This window comes from Panthera uncia, assembly GCF_023721935.1.
Source record: "Panthera uncia isolate 11264 chromosome B2 unlocalized genomic scaffold, Puncia_PCG_1.0 HiC_scaffold_24, whole genome shotgun sequence".
Lineage (NCBI taxonomy): Eukaryota > Metazoa > Chordata > Mammalia > Carnivora > Felidae > Panthera > Panthera uncia.
The window spans coordinates 33811128-33832828 of NW_026057580.1; the positions used below are offsets into that span (position 1 = coordinate 33811128).

General features: G+C 38.1%; 1 long non-coding RNA gene across 1 annotated transcript in view; it reads left to right on the top strand.

Moving 5' to 3' along the window:
* LOC125938621 (uncharacterized) overlaps positions 1-21359 on the top strand; it is a 32117-nt gene extending 10758 nt beyond the window's left edge. The window contains exons 2-5 of the long non-coding RNA XR_007462754.1: positions 9738-9880; positions 11153-11236; positions 15358-15461; positions 17788-21359. This is a non-coding gene — a long non-coding RNA (uncharacterized LOC125938621). The remainder of the gene's footprint in view (positions 1-9737; positions 9881-11152; positions 11237-15357; positions 15462-17787) is intronic.
* The last annotated feature ends 342 nt before the right edge of the window (positions 21360-21701 follow it).

Genomic DNA, 21701 nt, shown 5'->3' on the forward strand with positions numbered 1-21701 from the left:
CCGAGCCATCGGCCCAGAGCCCGACGCGGGGCTCGAACTCACGGACCGCGAGATCGTGACCTGGCTGAAGTCGGACGCTCAGCCGACTGCGCCACCCAGGCGCCCCCCCCAAGGGTCTTTTTAAGATGCGAACAATCACAAACATTTTTAGCCAGGATTATTATTTCTTTGATAGTATAACTGCCTCAAAAACTTAGTTGGTCCCTTCCCTCTTCCTTTGGTTGGGATAGGGACACTCAGCTGATGTGGTTCAAGTGCTCAGCAGGGTAAAGGAAACTTGGTCATTGTGGTCTGTGTGTCCAGAAGAGGTAGAGCCAAAGATCTTGCCTGAATGTTTGGAAAGCTGATTACATATGGAGGGATTGAGCAGATAAGTAAATATATTGAGGATAATAGGAGCCATGTTTCTTACTGTTAGAGAAAAGAGGTACAAATATGGTACAGGGGAAGACCAGAATAAATGCTAAAGTATCAAACTGGAATTGGAGATAGAGGTATCAGTATGAACATTTGATTTTCAAGGTAGGTGTGTAGATAGTTGATAGGTATTTGTGTACATGTTTTCTTGTATGTGTATATTCATACATATATCACTTAGCTTTTTCTGCTGAGAAGGCCTAGAAGTATTGATATTTCTGTAGAAATGAGCATATGAAACTCCCAGATTTTGGTTTCTCAATACTATTTTCAATTCAAGAAACTAGGGTTGTTAAATAAGTGACCGATAGGGCTGGAGCAAGGAAAGTACAAAATAAGCCTAGAATATCTAGTTTTGTCATAAAGTAAGTATGTGTTCAAAGAATAATAAGCAGAAGGCCATAGGAGCCAGCTTCAAAGATCTCCCACTGGTCAAATATGAAAGATTTTGAGGGTAAATGGTGATCCATTTATACTATGGCAATGTATACTACTGCCTCTAATAATTTGGAAGGCAGATGATGTGCCTCTAGACTTGCAGTTTTAGGGGAGGGGATGAGTTAATATTTGCTGCATTTCACAAATTATTTCAAGATAGATGAGTTCAGACATAACTTTGTTAGTTTACAGGCAGGAACAAAAGGGAATAGAGAATCTAGAAATTTGGAACTTGCAGCATTGAAAGAGGCACCTGCAGCTTAACTCCAAGTAATAAAAGATGAAAACTAAGAAGTGGCTTGAGTTTGCAGCAAGGATCAAACCAAGAATATGGCTGTCAAATTCATGGTTTGCATCAATGAATGGATGAGGTACCCAGTAAGTCCTTTCAGTTGGAAAGAGAGCTCAGGGAAAACACACTAGAGAATGTGTCACTCTAGAATTCTTCAGTCCTTATCAACCACATTGACCTTATTACATTCACCATCTCTCTGTTCTCTCTCACCACAACACACACACACACACACACACACCGTTACTTTTTCTGTACCCCTTGAGAAAGTAAATGGCAGACATGATGCCTGTTATCCCTAATACTTTGTTAATCTATGTGAATTCCACGGCTAACATCATAATGGTGAAAGGCTGAATGCTTTCCCCCTAAGATCAGGAATAAGACAAGGATGTCTGCTCTTGCCACTTCTATTCAGCATTGCTCTGGAAGTTCCAGACAGAACAACTAAACAAGAAAAAAAAAAAAAAAGATAAAAGTCATCCAAATTGGGAAGTAAGACATAAAATAATCTCTACTTGCTGATAATATGATCATGTACATAGAAAAGATGAAGGGATCTACTAAAAAGATATGAGAATTAATAAATGAGTTTGGCAAAGTTGAAGGATAAAAGATCAATATACAGAAATCAATTGTATTTTTATATATTAGCAATGAAAAAATCAAGATGACATTAAAAAACAATTTAATTTATAATATCATCAAAGAGAATGTGATACCTATGAAGAAATTTCTTAAAGGAGATGAAAACTGTATTCTGAGAACTACAAAACATTGTTGATAGAAATTAAGAAAGACTGAAATAAATGGAAAGACATTCCCTGTTTATGCATTGGAAGACTATGTTGTTAAAGTGGCAATACTCCCCAAATCGATCTATAAATTCAATACAAACTCTTCAAAACATCATCTTCCTTTTCTGAATAAATTGACAAGCTGATTCCAAAATTCCAATGGAAATGCAAGAGACCCAGACAAGCCAAAAAATTAAACAAAACAAACTTGGAGGATTCATGCTTCCCCTCCTGATTTTAAAACTGACTCAAGCTACAGGAATCAAGACTGTGGTAGTGGCATAAGAATAGACATATAGGGGCGCCTGGGTGGCGCAGTCGGTTAAGCGTCCGACTTCAGCCAGGTCACGATCTCGCGGTCCGTGAGTTCGAGCCCCGCGTCAGGCTCTGGGCTGATGGCTCGGAGCCTGGAGCCTGTTTCCGATTCTGTGTCTCCCTCTCTCTCTGCCCCTCCCCCGTTCATGCTCTGTCTCTCTCTGTCCCAAAAATAAATAAAAAACGTTGAAAAAAAAAAAAAAAAAGAATAGACATATAGATCAAAGAAATAGCACTGAGAGTCCAAAAAAAAAAAACCCTTCACATGGTCAATTGATTTTTTGATAATGGTAGCAAGGCAATTCAATGGAGAAAGATAATCTTTTCAACAAATGCTGCTGGGAGAACTGGGTGTTCACATGCAAAGGAATAAAGTTGCACCTGTCCTGGGGCACGTGGGTAGCTCAGTCGGTTGAACGTTGGACTTCACCTCAGGTCCTGATCTGGCGGTTTGTGAGTTTGAGCCCTGTGTCAGGCTCTGTGCTGACAGCTCGGAGTCTGGAGCCTGCTTCAGATTATGTGTCTCCCTCTCTCTCTTCCCCTCCCCTGCTCATGCTCTGTCTCTCTCTGTCTCTCAAAAATAAATAAATGTTAAAAAAAATTTTTTTAAGTTGCACCTGTCCCTTACACCATAAACAAAAAATTAACTAAAATTGATCATAGACCTAAATGTAAGAGCTAAAACCATAAGTCTCCTAGGAGAGAGCATAGGCATACATTTTCATGACCCAGAGTTAGGCAATGAATGTTTTCTTAGATATGATACCAAAAGCACATGTGATAAAAGAAAAAATAAACTGGTCTTCATCCAAATTAAAAATCCTTGTGTTTCCAAGGACAACATCATGAAAGTGAAAGACATCCCACAGAATGGGAGAAAATATTCACAATTCACATATCTGACAAGGGACTTATGTCTAGAATATATGAAGAACACATACTACTTAATAATAAAAATGCAAATAGGCGCAAAGGATCTGAATCTATACAAATGATGAATGAGTATGTCAGAAGATGCTCAATGTTATTAGCCATTAAGGAAATGCCCATCAAAACCACATGCAATACTGCTTCACATACAGTCTGATAGCTATAATGAAAAAGAAAAAAGAAAAAAAGAGAAAAGACCATTGCAAGTGTCGGTGAGTATGTAGAGAAATCAGAGCCCTCATTCAGTGCTTTGGGAATAGATAGCCACTTTGAAAGAATGTTTGGCAGTTCCTCAAAATGTTGAACATAAAGGTACCATATGACCGAGCAATTCCATTCCTAGGTACATAGCCAAGAGAAATGAAAACATGCCCACACAAAAACTTGTACATAAATAGTCATAGCAGCATTATTCATAAATTTGTTACATTTGGGATTTCTGCTAATTAGACTAACATATGTAGTGCTTTGGTTTGCTTTAACTGATTTCCAGGTAGGTAGACTATTTCTGTATATGTTTACCACTTTTTTGGTTTGTTTTCTCATTTATGTCTTTGACCACTTTTCCATTTTATTTCTTTTGGAGGCTATTTTTCTTACTGACCTGTATGTAAAGCAAGTCTTACCAAAAACAAGTTGCATTTGACAGGAGGGGTGAGGAGGTGTGAGGTTTAGCGATCCACTGTAGAACTTGGCCCAGAGTGAATAGTGAACAATTAGGAACAAATAAGAATGTCTGCTCTCACCACTTGTATTTTACAATATAAATATTGGGAACAATGCTTCTTCTCAAAAGAGTGGGAACAACCCAAATTCCAATTTGATGAATGGATAAATAAACTGTGGTATATGCACACAATGCAATATTATTACACAGCAATAAAAGGAATGAAATATTGATACTTGCTACAGTATGGGTGAACCCTGAAAACATTATAAACACTACATGAAAGAAGCCGATAACATGAAAGAAGCTGATAACAAAAGATCACATATTGTAGAGTTCCATTTATATGAAACGTCTAGAAAAAATGTACAGAGATAAAATGTATCAGTGTTTGCCTAAGGGTAGGAGGGAGAAAGGTGGATGGGGTGTGTTGTTAACACCTTGGGGCAATGAAAATGCTCTAAATTGATCATGGTGATGGTTGCACAACTCTTAATATACTAAACACCATTGAATTGCATACATTAAATGTGTAAATTGTGTGGTTGTAAATTACATCTTCATAAGCAGTTTTTTTAGTGTGCATGTATTAAAGTGGAAGACTAAAAAACTGAAATTTCCAACCAATTAGGGTTTAAGATGTGGCATTTCTTTTCTGTTTTTACATTGAGGGTAGATGAAGTACTGTGTTCAGAATTACCTAGATTATTTTTTCTGTCTAAAGTTACGTTCATTTGAAATACAAATAGGTTCATTTGTTTCTGTTTATATTCAATTTTAGAGTTATACCTACATTTAATTTTATTTTTTAATAATTAAAACATTTATGTTTCAAAAATAAAAACTATACATGTTATGCTCAGACAAGCATTGATCCTTCCCTTATTCTTCCCATTTTGTTCCCACCCAAGCCCCATATATGACCAATTTCATTAGTTTCTTATTATCTTTCCTAAGGTTCTTTTTTTTCTATAAGATTTTATTATTTTTTAAAGATTTTTAAGGTTTATTTGCCTATCTTGAGAGAGAGAGAGAGGGAGGGAGGGCCAGCGAGAGAGGGAGAGAGAATCCAAAGCAAGCTGCACCCCATCAGTGCAGACCCCACCCTGGGGCTCGAATTCACGAACCCTAAGATCACAACCTGAGCTGAAGTCAAGAGTCAGATGCTCAACCAACTGAGCCACCCAGGTGCCCCAAAGATTTTATTTTTAAATAATCTCCACACCCAGATGAAGGGCTCAAATCCAGAATCCCAAGATGAAGAGTTGCACGCTCTACCGACTGAGCCAGCCAGGAGCCCCTGGCAGAAGATTTTTGAGAAAAACCAAGTAAAAAATGAAGCATTAAAAACTTAAAACATAACAGCATTAGGTGATATAACTAATGTAAAATGGATAGACTTGCTTACTAAGAGATAAAAATCTCAGTTTGGATTACAAAGCAAACCTAAATATAATCACCAAAAGGAGATACACATAAAAAAGTGACTCAGAGCTTTAAGGTAAAAGAATGGTGAGAGATACATCAAATTGACACAAAAAGAAAATAGAAGCCCCACTATTAATATCAGACAAGGTTGAATTTCATAGGAAAAAGTATTTAAACTAGACAAGGAAGATCATTTTACAATAAATAAAAGGGTTCAATAGAAATGGACTATGGATTGGCCGAGGAATTTCACTTTCAGTTAAGATGTATGTGAAGGTTATGACTACAGTATTGTTTATAATAACAAAAGACAAGAATACAGCTCCCCCACCCCGACAATTTCTATCATTAGGATTGGTTGAATAAATTATAGTATAGAATATTATCTAACCCTGGAAAATAGTGCATTTCTAAGGAACAGCATCAAAGATATATTGTTAAGTAAAAAAAGCAAGATACAGAACAGTATGTACAACATGCTTTCATTTGAAGTTATATTGTGTATGCCTAGACAACTTCTGGGAGATCTATTTATTGCCTTTGGGGAGGACGATTAGGGAATTGGAGCTGTAGGTTGAGATTTAAATATATATAATATGTATTATATATATTTAATATATAAATATTTAAATATTCAAGTAGGGTAAGAAAATTCAAATAGTGTAAGAAGGTATGTAGGTACATCTATATATTAGAAGGTTTATATCTACATACCTTCTTACACTACTTGATTTTTTCTGTATGTATTATCTTTTTACTTAAAAAAAGAGCTAATTTTAAAAGTTTTAAAAGATGAAAATCATTTCCAGGCCCCAAATTCTATTGTATCATCATACTGGATAACACTGTTCAATAGAGAATCTCCAAGAATACAGTACAAATTGAAGTATTAACAGTAGAAAATGGTTGTTTATGTTATTTGGGACTTACATACTGCTGAATATTTTGTAAACCATGTGTTTAATTTTGTGACCAGAGGATTGTATGTCGTAGAATGTGCCATAGAATAAGTCTGGTTATTTCTTTCTACAATGAAATGAATAGTCTACAAAGTCCAGTTTCTTGAAATAAGTTGAAAAGTTTTAGGTGAATTCTACCTTCCCTAAGGTAGAGAAGGCATCATGGTAAAAAAGTACATTGCTGTTTTTTTTTATTGGACTAAGGTTTGAATCCTGCTTACCACTTATTTTCTGTGTGACCTTGAGTGAATCATGTTGTCTCTTGCAATCTAAGATTCCTCTTACATAAAAGGGGGATCACTGCTTCTCCACTGGTCTTATGAGGGATTGCAGTGATCCAGGAAGATAATGGATATGAAGAAATTAATCAAGCCTAAGGGATTATTAATAATTTCACTACTCAGCATATGTAGACCATGTATTGAAAACATCCTAAAAAGGAGTAGCCAGGTATTCAACTGTCAGTTTACTAGAGTTTTCTGAGAAGACAGATCAACTGAACAGCCACAGTGTGCTGGCTCAGAACACAGGAGGCTACAGTGCTCACTGAAGTGTGGAAACTGATACCATAATGAAACATGAGAGAGGAAGCTGTTAATCAGAGACCTAATTTTTAGGATCATGGAGTGGTACAGAAATACTCAGGGTAAGATTTGAAGTATTTGAGTTACTGGGACCTCAGTGACTCACAGTTGCGGCAAATATACCACTACATCTTGCTTTAGGAAAATTGTTATTTCCAAGTGTGATACAAGAAGAGTAGGGAGAAATGGCCTAATCAAAAGACAATTCTAGGGTTGCCTGGGAGGCTCAGTCGGTTGAGCATCTGACTTCTGCTCAGGTCATGATCTCAGGGTTTGTGAATTTCAGCCCTGCATCAGGCTTGTTGCTGTCAACCAGAGCCTGGGTTGGATCCTCTGGCCTCCTTTCTTTCTGCCCCTCCCCCGCTTGTGCATGTGCTCCTGCATGCGCGCTGTCTGTCACTCTCTCTCAAGAATAAATTAAAAAACATTAAAAATTTTCAAAAGGTAACTTTAATAATTCAGATTAATGATTAGGAATGCTCTTTCCACATGTGATCCCACACAAAAGGAACAAAGGGCATTTTCCTGTAATAAGGTCAAGGCTGCAGGTGGATCAGCTCTGGGCGGTTAGTGCAGGTGTCATTCAGAGGCAGGACGAGGAGCACAGTGTATGCATTCCCCTGCAATTTGCAGCTGTACACTCACACATAAACCTGTATCTCAGAAGATTAACTAAAATTCTTATGCATTAAAAAGGTATTAGTATGGCGAAAAGGTATTGCTTAATAATTCAGTGCATACATTAACCTAAGAAGGGTTTAAAAGTCATTTATTGGTATGAACAATTCACTGCCAGCCCATTTTCAACTGGCAATTTTATTACCATTTTATGTCAAAGGTTATCATTTCTCTCTTTCATATTTTCTTTTATATCTGCTTTAATATTTTTTATGGGACAGATTTAATAATAAATTGTGAGATATTTCTTAATTACGTCTTTACCTCTGAGTTTTTTCACTCTTCTGCTGCTCCTTGTCCCTGGAGCACATAACAGATTTCATCAACAGCAAGAAATTAGAGGTCTTAAAAAAAAAGTACTTGTCTGATACAGGCATAGTGATACTACAACAGGAATGTATGTTAAATACAAAGTGGGGACTGGATATTAGTAACCAATGAGCTTAAAATGCACAATAGATTGAGAGATGCTTTAAAAAAAACCCAAGAGGCAAAATAGGTTTAGGTTCCATATGTGAAAATAAAGTTCCTGGAGCCCAGGAAAGTAGTAATTCTGTTTTCTGCTGATCAAACCACAGCTGAGATAAAGAGTTCAATTTGGGAAAACATAATCTAGAAGAAATATGGAGGAGGGCCACCAGAATAGAAGGAATCTGGAAATAGGCATGCGAGGAAGCACAGAAGGTATTTGGGAGGATTGGCCTGAGGAAGAGAACAAAAGAAGGACACAGGACAATGCTCTGAAAATAGACAAAGAACTACTAAGTGAAAGAAAGTGTGAATTTATTATATTTATCCACAGAACTAGGATTCTTATGCAGAAATCAGAGGGAAGTACATTATGGATTAAATTATTTAAAGTTATGTTTTAACAGATAGACCTATTTAAAAATGGAATATGCTCTTAGGACATAGCTATTTCCCCACCATTCAAGTAGAAGATAAACAGGCACCGATTAGGGACACTATAGAGCAGTGCTATCCAATGGAACATTGTACAGGATTACAAATGTCCTAGATATGTCCTATCAAAACAGTAGTACTAGACCACATGGGCCAAAGAGCCCTTGAAATATGACTAGTGTGACCAAGGAACTGAATTATTTTAAGTAATTATATAACTCAAATTTAAACAGCCATATGGGCATAGTGGCTACCATATTGGAAGATACAGATATAGAGTCTAGAAGAAATTCCTGCATCAGGCTGAAATTTGGAATATACCACCTCTAAGAGTTCTAACCTTACCTCCTAATGCCTCCTCTCATCCTGCTTCCTTCCTCCCACTCCTCATACCCCACTCAAATAATACTAACTTGCTTATATTTCCTTGAATATATGGTGCTATTTCATGTTTGTGAATGGTATATTTGTATGGAATGCTCTCCTCCAACATAATCTACTTTTCCTTATTCTTCCTTACATTATCAGTTATTCTTCTTTTGTAGAATTTTCCTGATACCCCAAAACTTCTGTCCTCTGATATTGGCATGTATATCTTTTTAAGTGCATCAGACAATATTCCAATTGTATTTCTTTCTTTTTTTTTTTTTTTTTGAGATTTTATTTTTAAAATCCAACGTGGGCTCAAACTCATGACCCTGAGATCAAGAGTCACATGCTCTACCGACTGAGCCAACCAGGTGCCCTGACTCTGAGTTTCTAAGGTTCAGGGCAATTTTGGGTCTCCAACATGTAGCATAACTGGCTTCCATTAGTAGTTCCACAGAAATGGAGGATGCGCATGCCTGATACTCCAACTGACACATGTATTTACAAAATGATACCTAAGAAATCTCCATACAACGGGAGATGTTACAACTTAAAATTTATAGCTAAGAATAAAGAAGTCAAGGTTTTAAGATAATTTGTCCAGTATAACACACAAAAAGTAGAACAAATTGGCAAATGATTGCATGTTAAACTCACCTCACTGCTCCATTCCTGAATATCACTGTGTCAAGTTAAATTCAGTTACTTTGGAAGAATTTTAATTAAAGCTCTTAGATTCACAAGGGATCTCAAGATATATCCTGCCTTTTAGCAGGAGATCCAAAAAGGCTAAATAAATTTCCCAAATTTACTCAGCTAGGAAGTATCAGAGTTGGCTTTAAAATGAGTTCTCCTATTTATTAAGAATTTATATCTCTGAGATATAATACTAATTGTTATTTTAAAATTAAATATATGATCAAATTTTCCTGATTACAAAATAATACTTGTTCTTCATAGAAACATTAGAGAGTACAGAAAAAAAAAATAGGAAAGTATGGAGACTAAAGATCATCCATAATCTCCAAATGCAAAGACTGATTCATTCATTCATTCTGTCAATGTTCACTACAGAAGACCACCAGGAACACAGCTGGAATTGAGTAAGTTGGACTTATTACTCATTTCAGTCAGGGAGAATACACATCATGGAGAATCATGGGGTCTCTCAGTAAGACAGTGTCTCAGAGAGAAGATATTACAGGATTTGTGCCTTGGTTAAGTGATTCAGGGAAGGGTCTAAGGAATAAGAGAAGGAGTTTCCTTCTAAACTGGTTCATGTTAGAAGACAAGACAGTTCTGTGATTGGGTATGTCAAATGTTAGTTACAAGAAGGGTACACCCAAATGAGAATGAAATTTATAAAGAAGCAATCACTTATTTTGTCCAAGAGAGAAAGCATCTGGGAGTAGAACATTGACCTTGTTTTTGTTTTGCCTGTTCTTAGACAAAATTATGAAGTGGCCTTACTTGTCTCATTTCATCATGGTCTCAGGATAAGCTTGAAGTTGCTGATCTCTGAGATGGTTTATGTCTAATGGGAATATAATGTGCCCTACTGTGTCAAGGCCAGCTCTGAATGTCAGGGGCTGCCACTTTTTGTCTTTCTTCTCTATGCATTTATTCAGTCAATAAATATTTATTGAGCACCTACTTAAAATGCAGAGAAAGAAGTTAGAATATAGTGGATAAAATATAGCCCGCGTTTTCCTGGAGATTGTATTCTAATGTGGGCATTTAACTAAGGAAACAAATAAGTATATAACACAAGGTCATGTAATGCTGACGTCACAGTCAATGCTATGAAGAAACATAAAACAAGGAGAAAATCCCAAGTGGCAGGGTTTCTGTTTTTTTTAAATTTTTTATTAAAAAAAATTTTTTTAGGGGCGCCTGGGTGGCTCAGTTGGTTAAGCGTCCAACTTTGGCCTAGGTCATGATCTCGCAATTTGTGAGTTCAAGCCCCGTGTTGGGCTCTGTGCTTAACCCACTGAGCCACCCAGGCACCTCAGGGGTCCTGTTTTAGATAGCGCGGGCAGAGCAGGCCACTTTTGAAGTGGTCTGATCAAAAGTCTAAACAAAGTGAGGGAATAAACCATGAGATGTCTGAGGGAAAAGAATTCCAAGTAGAAGGAATAGCAATTGAAAGTTCCTGGTGGGGAGGAGTATGTTTGCTATGTTTGAGGAGCAGCTGGGAAGCCAGTGAGGTGGTAAAGGAGTGACAATGGGGTCTGTGGGGAGGGGAAAGTTGGGGAAGGAAGTCAGATCCTGTAGGGCTTTGTAAGCAATGATGAAATATTTGGACTTTAAGTGTGATGGAAGTCATTGGAGGATTTTGAGCAGGGAATAACATGATCTTGCCTATGTTTGTAAAGGATCACTCTGGCTGTGGGAGGACAGCAGGCGAGAAGCGTGATATAAGGCAGGAGACCAACTAAAATACAACTTTATTAGTCCAGGTAAGAGATGATGCACTGTTCAATATGACAGCCACATGTTACATGTAACTACTGAGCACCTGAAATGTCCAGGGGCACCTGGGTGGCTCAGTCAGTTGAGCATTGGACTCTTGGTTTCAGTTCAGATCATGATCTCACGGTTCATGGGTTTGAGCCCCAGAAATTCTCTCTCCCCCTCTCTCTCTCTCTGCCCCTCCCCTCACCAAATAAATAAATAAAACTTTAAAAAAATATGGCTAGTTCAGATTGGAGGTGCTATAAGTGTAAAATACACATGGGATTAGGAAGACAGCTGAAAAAACAATGTAATATCTCATAACTTTTGTTTATTACACACTGAAATAATAACATTTTGGATATATTTGGTTAGATAAAGTATATAATTAAAACTGATTTCACTTTATTCTTTTCACCCTTTTTTTAAAATAAATTTTTTATGTGAGCTCTACACTCAATGTGGGGCTCAAACTCATGACCCCAAGACCAAGAGTTGCATGCTGTACCGACTGAGCCAGCCAGGTGTCCCTCTTTTTACCCTTTTTAATATAACTACTAGAAAATTCAGAATTATTCTTGTGGCTTCCACTATATTTCTATTAAATAGCACTGGTCTGGAGGCTAGGGTGAAGGTGATGTATTTCCAGGGTGATGTTGGCATTGCTTGCTGATAGATTGGAAGAGGGGTATGAGAGAAAGAAAGGAATCAAGGATGATTCTATGGCTTGAACTTGAGTATCTGGGTTAATGGAGATGCCATTTGCTGAGCTAGGGAACACTGGAGCAGAATCACATTTGGGGGATAGGAGATTGAGAGTTCAATTTTGGATATGCTAAGTTTAGTGTGTCTATTAGGAATCCACGTGGAGGTATCTAGTTGGCAGTTCAAAGGAAAGGACAGGACTGAGGATATAAATATGGGAGACATAAGCGTTTGGATGCTATTTAGTCTTGGGACTGGATGAGATCACCTTAGAAATAAGAATGGTGGAGAAAAGAAGCAACCCAAGAACTGTGCCTAGGAGCACTAGGGGAAAAAAAAAGAATCTGTTGGGGAAAAAGTCCATGAGAGTGTAATATCTCAGAAGTCAAATGAAGAACGTGTTTCAAGAATTTGGAAGTGATCGGTTCTATCAAATGCAGCTAAGAGATTCAATTTGTGAAGGACTCAGGATTGACCAGTGGATTTTAAAATGTGGATCAGAACATTGTCAGTGCTGTGGTAGAGATGAGTCCTAATATGAATGAGTCCATGAGAGATGGGAGTTGGAGAAGAAGACATAGTGATTCAAGTCCATCCTTGGGTTTTGCTGCAAAGAGGAACAAAGAAATTAGAGGTAACTGTAGGGCAATGTGGAGTCTAGTAGTGACAGGGATGGGATCTGGTAACAAGTGGAGAGGTTGCCTTAGGTAGGAACCCACATTGTACTTCCATTTCCAACAGAAGGGAAATCAAAGAACACAGCATGGAGGCAGGTGAGTTGAAAACAGTTTGGTGAGGGCATTTGGAAGTTCTCTTCTGATTGATTTAACTTTCTTAGTGAAGTAAGAAACAAGCTGTCTTCTGACAAGGGCAGGGAGACTGTTGAAAGAATGAGGAAAGAAAATGTGTAAAATAGTCACCTTGAAGAGTTGGAGAGTGGATATTACTAAAGAAGATTATAGCTCTTGGGTCACTATGACTTTCCCAAACTTTCATAAAATGCAATGATTTCAGTATCCATGTACATAATTCTTCCAATACTCTGGCCTTACTCTGGCCTTGTTCCTTGCTCTCCTCTCTTCCAGTGATCTTCTCCTCTAGCACTCTATCTTTTCCTCCACTTACTCCCATGATACCCTAGACCTTATCATTTACATGAAAGGGCCACCCTCCCATAATTTCAATTTCAAGCTCTCCACTTTCTGACCACCACTTTCCAACTTTCTAGCTTATTTCCTTTAGTACCCCAATCCCAGCAATCCTCCACTCCATCCCTACCTTTTCACTATCCTTTTATCTATCCTTCACTGCCTTCCTATTCCAACTCCCTCATTTGGCTCAGGTACCTTTGTCAATCATACGCATCCCCTTGACTATTGCTTCCAGGCCCTTGCCCTGAATGTGCCTTGTCACTGCTCAGGAACAGCACTCTAGCAATTCTCCCCACCTCCACCCCCAGTTCCCTCAAATTGTCTTTCTCTTCTTTTCTTTTATTATACAATACATGCTGTGATTTCTCCCATCTTAAACAACACCATTTTTGAAATCCCACATTTTCCATTAACTACTATGCTTTCTCTCTTTCCTGTATAGAAAAAAAAAGTTCTTAAAAGAGTTACCTCTATCACTGATTTCACATCATTCATTCCATTTTCTCTTAGAACCTGCCTGGCCTAACTTTACCACCACCCCACTAAAACTCTATTTTGCAAAGTCTAGTTATTTATTCTCAGTTCTTATTTTACTCTGTCAGAGATTTCATCTTCTTTCATCCTTTTTTTCACTTGGCTTCCAGGAGATCAGAGTTTTCTGATTTTTTTTTTTTCTATATCACTGGCTAGCCCTTCTGAAAACCAAAATGCTCAGACCTTGGTCTTCTCTTTTCTATCTCCATTCACTCCATTCGTCATCTGATTCAGCCTCATGGCATTAAATGCCACACGTATGCTTATGACTCCCAGATCAATATTGTCTTTGGCCAAGATCTGTTTCTGAATTCTAAGCTTGTATATAACTGCCTACACAACATACCCACTTGAGTGTCTAACTGGAATCTCATATCTAGCATATCCCAAACTGACATTTTATCATCTCTGCTAAACTTAAACCACCCTGTCTTCTTCGTCTATGGTTAATGGCAACTCCACTTTTCCAGTTGTTCAGGCCAAAAGCCTTGAAGTGATCCTTGACTCTTCTCTGTCTTGCATCTCACAATCAATGTGTTAGAAAATGTGCCCATTTCTTACCATCTTAGGCCACCCTAGGTCTCCCCTGACTGCTGCTGAGTGGTTTCATATGTCGTTCACTTTTGGTCTGCAACACAGTATTTGCAAAGCCATAAGTATGTGGAAGAGAATGGTGGATGTAAGAGGATAAGGAGAAGTTTCCTAAGCAAAAGAAAATAAAACCAGGGAAGAATAAAATGACTGCTAGCCATTTTATTTGAAGGACTACTAGTAGTTCATCATAGCTAAAGCAAAGGATATAAGAGATAGGCCTGGAAAAATACACAGGGGCCAGATTATGAAAGGCCTTCTATTATTTACTAGGCAGTGTGGACCTTATTTTGCAGGCAATGAGGAGTCAATGAAAAGTCTTAAGTAGGAGGGAGCATAAGCTGATTTGTGTTGCAAAGATCACTATTACAACAAAGGGGAAGAGAAGGTAGACAGGACATAGCTGGGGTAAGGGGTGGAGGGTAGACAGTCAAAAAGAAGAACTTTTGGAATAGCCTAGGAGAAAGATGACAAGGACCTGAAATAAGGTAAGTTTTGTGGAGATTGAGAAAGAGAAGACAAAGCTGAGAAACCTTAAACATATAGAATCTTTTAGATCTGGTATATGATTGAATATGGGGAATGGAGGGAATAAAAGGCCATGCCCAGTTTTCTGCCTTGAGTGTATTTGGACGGCGGTGCCATCATCTGAGACAGGAGACCAGAGCAACAAGTATAAAGGAAAAATGATGAATTTCTGTTGGACCAGGTGCTAGGTCCAGGGACATCTCACTGAAAACATTCAGGAAGTTGTAAGTTTTATAGGTCAGGAGCTCTGGAGAGAGGTTTGGGCAGTAGATGTGAATTTAGGAGTTATTTGAACACAGCACTTTGTTCTAGTCTGGGCATTGTGAATTGCTCAGTGATGGTACACTATGGGAGAAGAAAAATAATCCAAGGATAATATTAAGTATGTGCACAGAAAAAGAAGCCCCTGAACATTCGGAATGGTTGGAAGTAGATGAGAAACAAGAGGGGGTGGTGTCTCAGAAATTCAGGGAGAAAAAGAAAAAAATCAGGGAGGGATTTCAAGAAGGGGAGTTATCATTAAGAAGTAAGATGAGGACTGTCTTAGTCAGTCCAGACTGCTAAAACAAAATACCACAGACTGGGCGTCTTTAACAACTGATTTTTATTTCTTACAGTTCTGGAGGCTGGGAAGTCCAAGATCAAGGTGCTGGCTGATTCAGTTCCTGATGAGGATGCTTTTACTTACTTGCTGTCTTCTTGCTGTGTTCTTATATTTGAGGTGGGTTGGGGGAGAGTGAGAGAGAGAGGGTGAATGAATGAGCTCTGGTCTCTCCTCTGCTTCTCATAAGAACACTAGTCCTATCATAGAGGACCCAACCTCATGACCTCATCTTAACCTAATTACCTCCCAAAGGCCCCACCTCTAAATAACATCACATTGAGGGGTAGGGCTTAAACATATGAATTTGGGGGAGACACAAACATTAAGTCTATAACAAGAATTAAAGGAGTCCCTTAGAGCCAATACTATACTGTCTTAATGATTACAGTTTTGTAGTAGAGGCTAAAGTTTGGGATTGTGATGCCTCCCACTTTAGTTTTCTTTTTCAATATTACTTTGGCTATTCAGGGTCTTTTGTGGCTCCATACAAATTTTAGGATTGTTTGTTTAGCTTTGAGAGAATGCTGGTGCAATTTTGATAGTGATTGCATTGAATATGTAGATTGCTTTGGGTAGTATTGACATTTTAACAATATTTATTCTTCCAATCCATGAGCATGGAATGTTTTTCCATATCTTTGTGTCCTCTTCAATTTCCTTCATAAGTTTTCTATAGTTTTCAGCATACAGATCTCTTATATGTTTGGGTAGGTTTATTCCTAGGTATTTTATGATTCTTGCATGTCTGGCCTGGTGGAGGACAAATATCAGGAAGCCTGTGTGGCCGGAATGGAGCAGATGTTGGGCACAGCAGCTTGTGAGGAGTTCAGAGAAGTAACAAAATTTGTACAGCAACAAAAGGAGAAATGGTGGTGGCAGAGACCAGCCTGACAACAGTAGAGATACTGACAATTGGCCAGAATCTGGACATATTTTTAAAGTACACTGATTGTTGATGGGAGTGATGTACGAGGAGTGTGTGAAGATGGGAGGTGGGAAAGAAAGAGAAGATCAGGAATGACTCCAAAGTTTTTGGCTTGAGGAACCAGAAGCATGAAGTTGCCACCAATGGACAGGAGAAAAACTGCAGGAAGGGAAGGGGTGTGTTAATGGGTATGTGGGTGGAGATCAGGGATCTGGCTTTGGACATGTCCACTTTGGGGACTCTACTAAACAATCCCACAATGAAGCTGAGTAAACAACTAGATATGTGAAGATGAAGATATACATTTGGGAGTTTTCAGCATATAGATGGTATTTGAAGCCACAAAGCTAGCTTAAACCATCAAGGGAGTAAGTGTGGCCAGAGAAGAGAGGATGGCCAAGAACTAAGCCTTCTAACATAAAGAAGTCAGAGAAAAGGAGAAACCAGTTAAAGGATTCAGAAGGATAAAAACAAGGACTATCTGGTGTCCTAGAGGTGAGGAAAGTACATCAAGGAAAAGCATGATTACCTGTGCCAGGTGGTGCTGCTGGATCAATAAAATGACTGGATTTACTTGTCATTTGCAATGACATGGATGGAGCTAGAAAGTATTACGCTAAGCGAAATAAGTCAGTCAGGGAAAGACAAATACCATATGATTTCACCCAAATGTGGAATTTAAGATATAAAACAAAAAGAGCAAAGGGAAAAAGAGAGAGAGATAGAGAGAGAGAGAGATAGAGATAGAGAGAGAGAGAGAGAGAGGAAAACCAAGGAACAGACTCTTAACTATAGAGAACAAGTTGATGGTTACAAGAGGGGAGGTAAGTGTGGGGATGGGTGAAATAGGTGATGAGGAGTAAGAGTGCACTTGTGATGGACATTGAGTAATGTATGGAATTGTTGAATCACTATGTTGTACACCTGAAACTAATATAACACTGTATGTTAACTAACTGGAATTTAAGTAAAAACTGAAAAAACTTAAAAAACATTAAGGAGTCCCTTAGAGAGGTGCCTGGGTGGCTCAGTCAATTGAGCGTCGATCCCAGGGTCATAGGATTGAGCCCCACCCACGTCAGGTGCTGCACTGAGCATGGAGCCTGCTTGGGATTTATTCTCTCTCTCTCTCTCTCTCTCTCTCTCTCTCTCTCTCCCTCTGCCCCCTATTCGTGTGCTCTCTCTCTCTCTCTCTCTCTCTCTAAAATAAAAAATAATTAAACTAAACTAAACTAAACTAAACTAAAAAGGAGTCCCTTAGATTTGACAGTCAAGAAGCACTTGCTGGCCTTCATCAGAACAAAACTTGGTGAAGCTGTGAGTGTAGAAGTCTGAGAGCAGATAAAGGGAAAAGTCTGAAAGCCAAGACAATGATCTCATTCTAATTTCCCAGTAACTGACTTCAAAGGGAAGGAGAAAAAGAGGAATGTTTTTGGAAAGGGGTGCAGAACTGTTTTAACATGGAGAGATTTGAGCATGCTCAGTAAAGAATAATTTGATACTTTTAAAATACTGCAGAGAAAGGAGATGACAAATGGAGCAAAGTCGTTCAGGGAATGGAAGAGGATTGCACCAAGAGAAAGAAGAGTTGGACAGGAAGCAAGACTTCTGCTGGGATTACAGAGGAGGAAGTAAGTTTGGGGGCAGATAAGGTAACATGCAAATGTTAGCAGGGTCAGCTTCCTGGGTGTGTGACGTGAGCAGTTGCCTAGAGCTCACTCTCAGAAGGAACCCTGTTCTTCATTTAATCTCTGCCTTGACCACTTTGAAATTCTTAATAGTGTTCTCTTTGAACTTGTATGTCATATGTGAAATTCAGTGGTACAATGAAGCATGAGAAGATCTGCCTGGCGACCGTGTGCACACACTCAAGTTTAAGCCCACAGATGTGGGAGGCAGCAGGCAAGTCACAGGCATACCTGACACAGACCTGGAGAACTACTGAAGGGGTGTCTGGGGCTGAGACCTGGGTCCAAATTCGGTGGTGATTGTGGCAGTAGCAGCAGAAGCCACTGTAGCCCAGGAAAAGAGGAGGGCATGGAGGCAGCATCCGTGCCTGCAGTAGGAGGCAGGCATGCATCTGTCCCAGGACCCCAGCTCCACAGCATCTACACAAATATGAACTTTTTACATGAGCACTGGGACAGGAGCTGTTGGTGTGCAGGCAGCAAACTTGGTAAGATGATGTCAATTCAAAATGGAAGTTTACACATGGGCATTGCAATGATGCATGTCAGAGAGTTATTAGACTATTTCAGAGTTCAGAAATTCTGGTATTGAAAACTACTGCAACACAGTCAAGCAAAGGCCTGTTAAATTGCCATTGTATAAATTTACATTTATAATTAAATTCAGACTTGACAGGAAACTGATTTGTATGAAGAGTTAAATCTTTTTAGAAAAGTTGTTTAGAACATCATGTAGCTTTACTAAAATTTATACTTCAGAATAATTTATCGGAAATTTATCTCAAATGTTGTCATAGCCTATAAAACACTCTTAAGAGCTCCAATAATAGTTGCTTCAGCAGAAAGATCCTTCTCAAAATTAAAAATTATCAAAAATTATTTTCAATCTTGCATTTGAAAAGAGCTACTGATGTTGCTTCCAGTTAATATCAATTGAAAATGAAGTTGTTAAAAGTAAAAAGTGTGCCAACCTAATAAATGAACTTGAAGAAAAGTGAGCCAGAATAGTCTTGTGATTAGGATGTCATGTTAATAAAATACTGTTATTTATTGTATTATATAAAAGTATGAAACCAAAAGTTTTTTTTTTCCATTTGAAAGTTTATGTTTTATTCATATATCACTATGGATAAAGCTTTTATTTTAGTACCCATAACTGCACTTTTTTCTTTTTTCTTGCTTTTTAAAATAAGGGGCCCCAGGGCGCCTGGGTGGCTCAGTCTGTTACGCATCTGACTTCAGCTCAGGTCATGAGCTCACGGTTCACGAGTTCGAGCCCTGCATTGGGCTGTCTGCCATCAGTATGGAGCCCGCTTTGGATCCTGTTTTCCCTTCTCTCTCCTACCCTCCCTGGCTTGTGTGCTCCCTCTTTCTGTCTCAGAAGTAAATAAACATTAAAAAAATAAAATAAAATAAGGGGCCCTGTTTTTCACTTGGCATTAAGCTCTGCAAAACATGTAGCTGAACCTGGGTGTAAGGATGGGATGTTGAGGAAGCCTAGGCCTGATATACTCAGTTTCTTTTTTTTTTTTTTTTTCCTTCTAGAAAGTTGGAGGCAAGAAAATGAAAACTGTGGGGAATAGGAAGTTGTGTTCTGAGGGTTGCCTTCAAGGAAGAGTTTTAAAGATCTAAAATGTGGGGTGCCTGGATAGCTCAGTCAGTTGAGCATTAAGCTCTTAATTTCAGCTCAGGTCATAATCTCACAGTTTGTGAGTTCAAGCTCTGCATCAGGCTCTGCGCTGACATTGTGGAGCCTGCTTGGGATTCTCTCTCTCTCCCTCACTCTTTTCCTCTCCCCCAGTGTCTCTCTCTCAAAAAAAAAAAAATAATAAATAAATAAATAAATAAACAATAAAAAATATAAAGATTTAAGATGTAATGGGGGAATCAGTTAGGGAATATAGCATATTTTCTGGGGGTTTTAAAATACTTTCAACATAATAACTTCCATAAGCTTTTGAAAATTACTACATCTATAATATGCATTTTATGACAAATCATAAAGAAAATTACATTGGTGGATTATCCTATTTCTGCCAAAACATTTGTTAGGTTTAATATCATGTTGTGAAGAAAAGTCAAATACAGTTAGCCTGACTTGATATGAAATAAATGGTGTGCTAAGGTCTCAACTGCTATAGATGATAGAAAATGAATGTAAAAATGTCATATAAACTGTAAAGCATTATAAGTACTATAGTTGTTAAATTTAGTTCTAGTAAATGATCTATAAAATGTGAATTTTTAAAAATGTAGTTTTGTTTATAAAAGTGTAATTTTCCATATTAGAAAACTGGCATATGGCCTCTGTGGAAAATGTGAAAACTTTGTTATATGGAGAAAAAAATTACGGGTCCTTCTTTCAAAGTCTATTACTGTTATCATTTTGATATGTTTTTTTTCCAGATTTTTTTTCTCAGCAATAATTAGAATCTAAGTGTGATCATATAGTTACATGTTATATAAATTTTTCATAAAAATTGTTTTGATATTTGCATGATTGTCCATTATGTGGCTCTGTCATATGTGACTTATCCATTTACTTATTGTTGGACATTTAGGTAGTTTCCAATGTTTTTGTAATTTTATATAACTACATGAAGATTCTTCACTGAACTCCTTTCCAGTTAAAATATTTCTAAAATTAAATGAACATCTTCCATTTCTCTGCCTGTAACCCCCCCCCCCTTCTTAACAAACACAAATATGTGAGTCATTGATGTATTTGAATCTTGTTACTAAGGCCATTGTGCATTAAGAAAGTATCCTTAGAAGGTGAAAAAACACTAAGCTTAACCCCATAGGAAATTACCTTTATGAATTTATTCTCTGTTTTATGGCCACACAATAGCAATGCCTGAGAATTTCTTAGCAGGGAGGAAAGGCAAAAATTCAGATATTGTGTGATAGTTGGGTTAATCATTGCAGAAGAGAACACAGGCTGGAAACAGGATGAGGATCCCTGCCAGGTATAATTAGCCGTTTTCTATCACCTCTAAACTATTTAAATGGAAATGGGTCATTTGGAATCACATTTAGATTTTCTCCAAAATGACTATTCTTACTAGGAATATGTCACTTGTCCTCTGTTCAGTTCAGTCTGTTTATTTTGTGGTCAGGAGACTTGAAGGAGTTAAAGCACTTTGCAAATGCCTTCCTGTGTTTGGGATTATTTTCCTCCCCCAATAGGATCTGGCTTATTAGAGCCTCAGATATGTCTAAAGAAAATTCTATGTTAGATGCATCACTGAAATGCTTGCTGTCTCACTAGGAGCCCACATGAAAATGGCATGGTGGAGTAAACTTATTTTTGTCTCTTCTCATGAGTTTTCCACAAAACAGCTGGCCTTTTCTAAAAGGAGGTTGACAAACAATTTACAAGGTTTGAGAAGGGACTAATTAGTATTGTAGGTTGATTAGGGATCACATCTATTTTTATTTAAAAAGTCACACACAGAGAAGCATTTGTTAAGTGGCTTGCTATAAAATTACTTTTCACTAACCACAGTGTTACTGTGTGGCTATTGCATTGGAACAAAGCCCATGATTCTTGATCACTGTTTGAAATTGGGCTTATCGTAATCGGTGTCCCTCAACTACATGATTTTACACAGCTTTACGGGTTGAAGCAAGAGGTAGCAGGAACCCTGACTTTGGTCTTAATTAATTTTTCAAAGTAGAGACTAGGACTAATGTGCCTTTGCAGGCCTTTCCCATGGGGGTGAACAGAGATGACCGGTACAG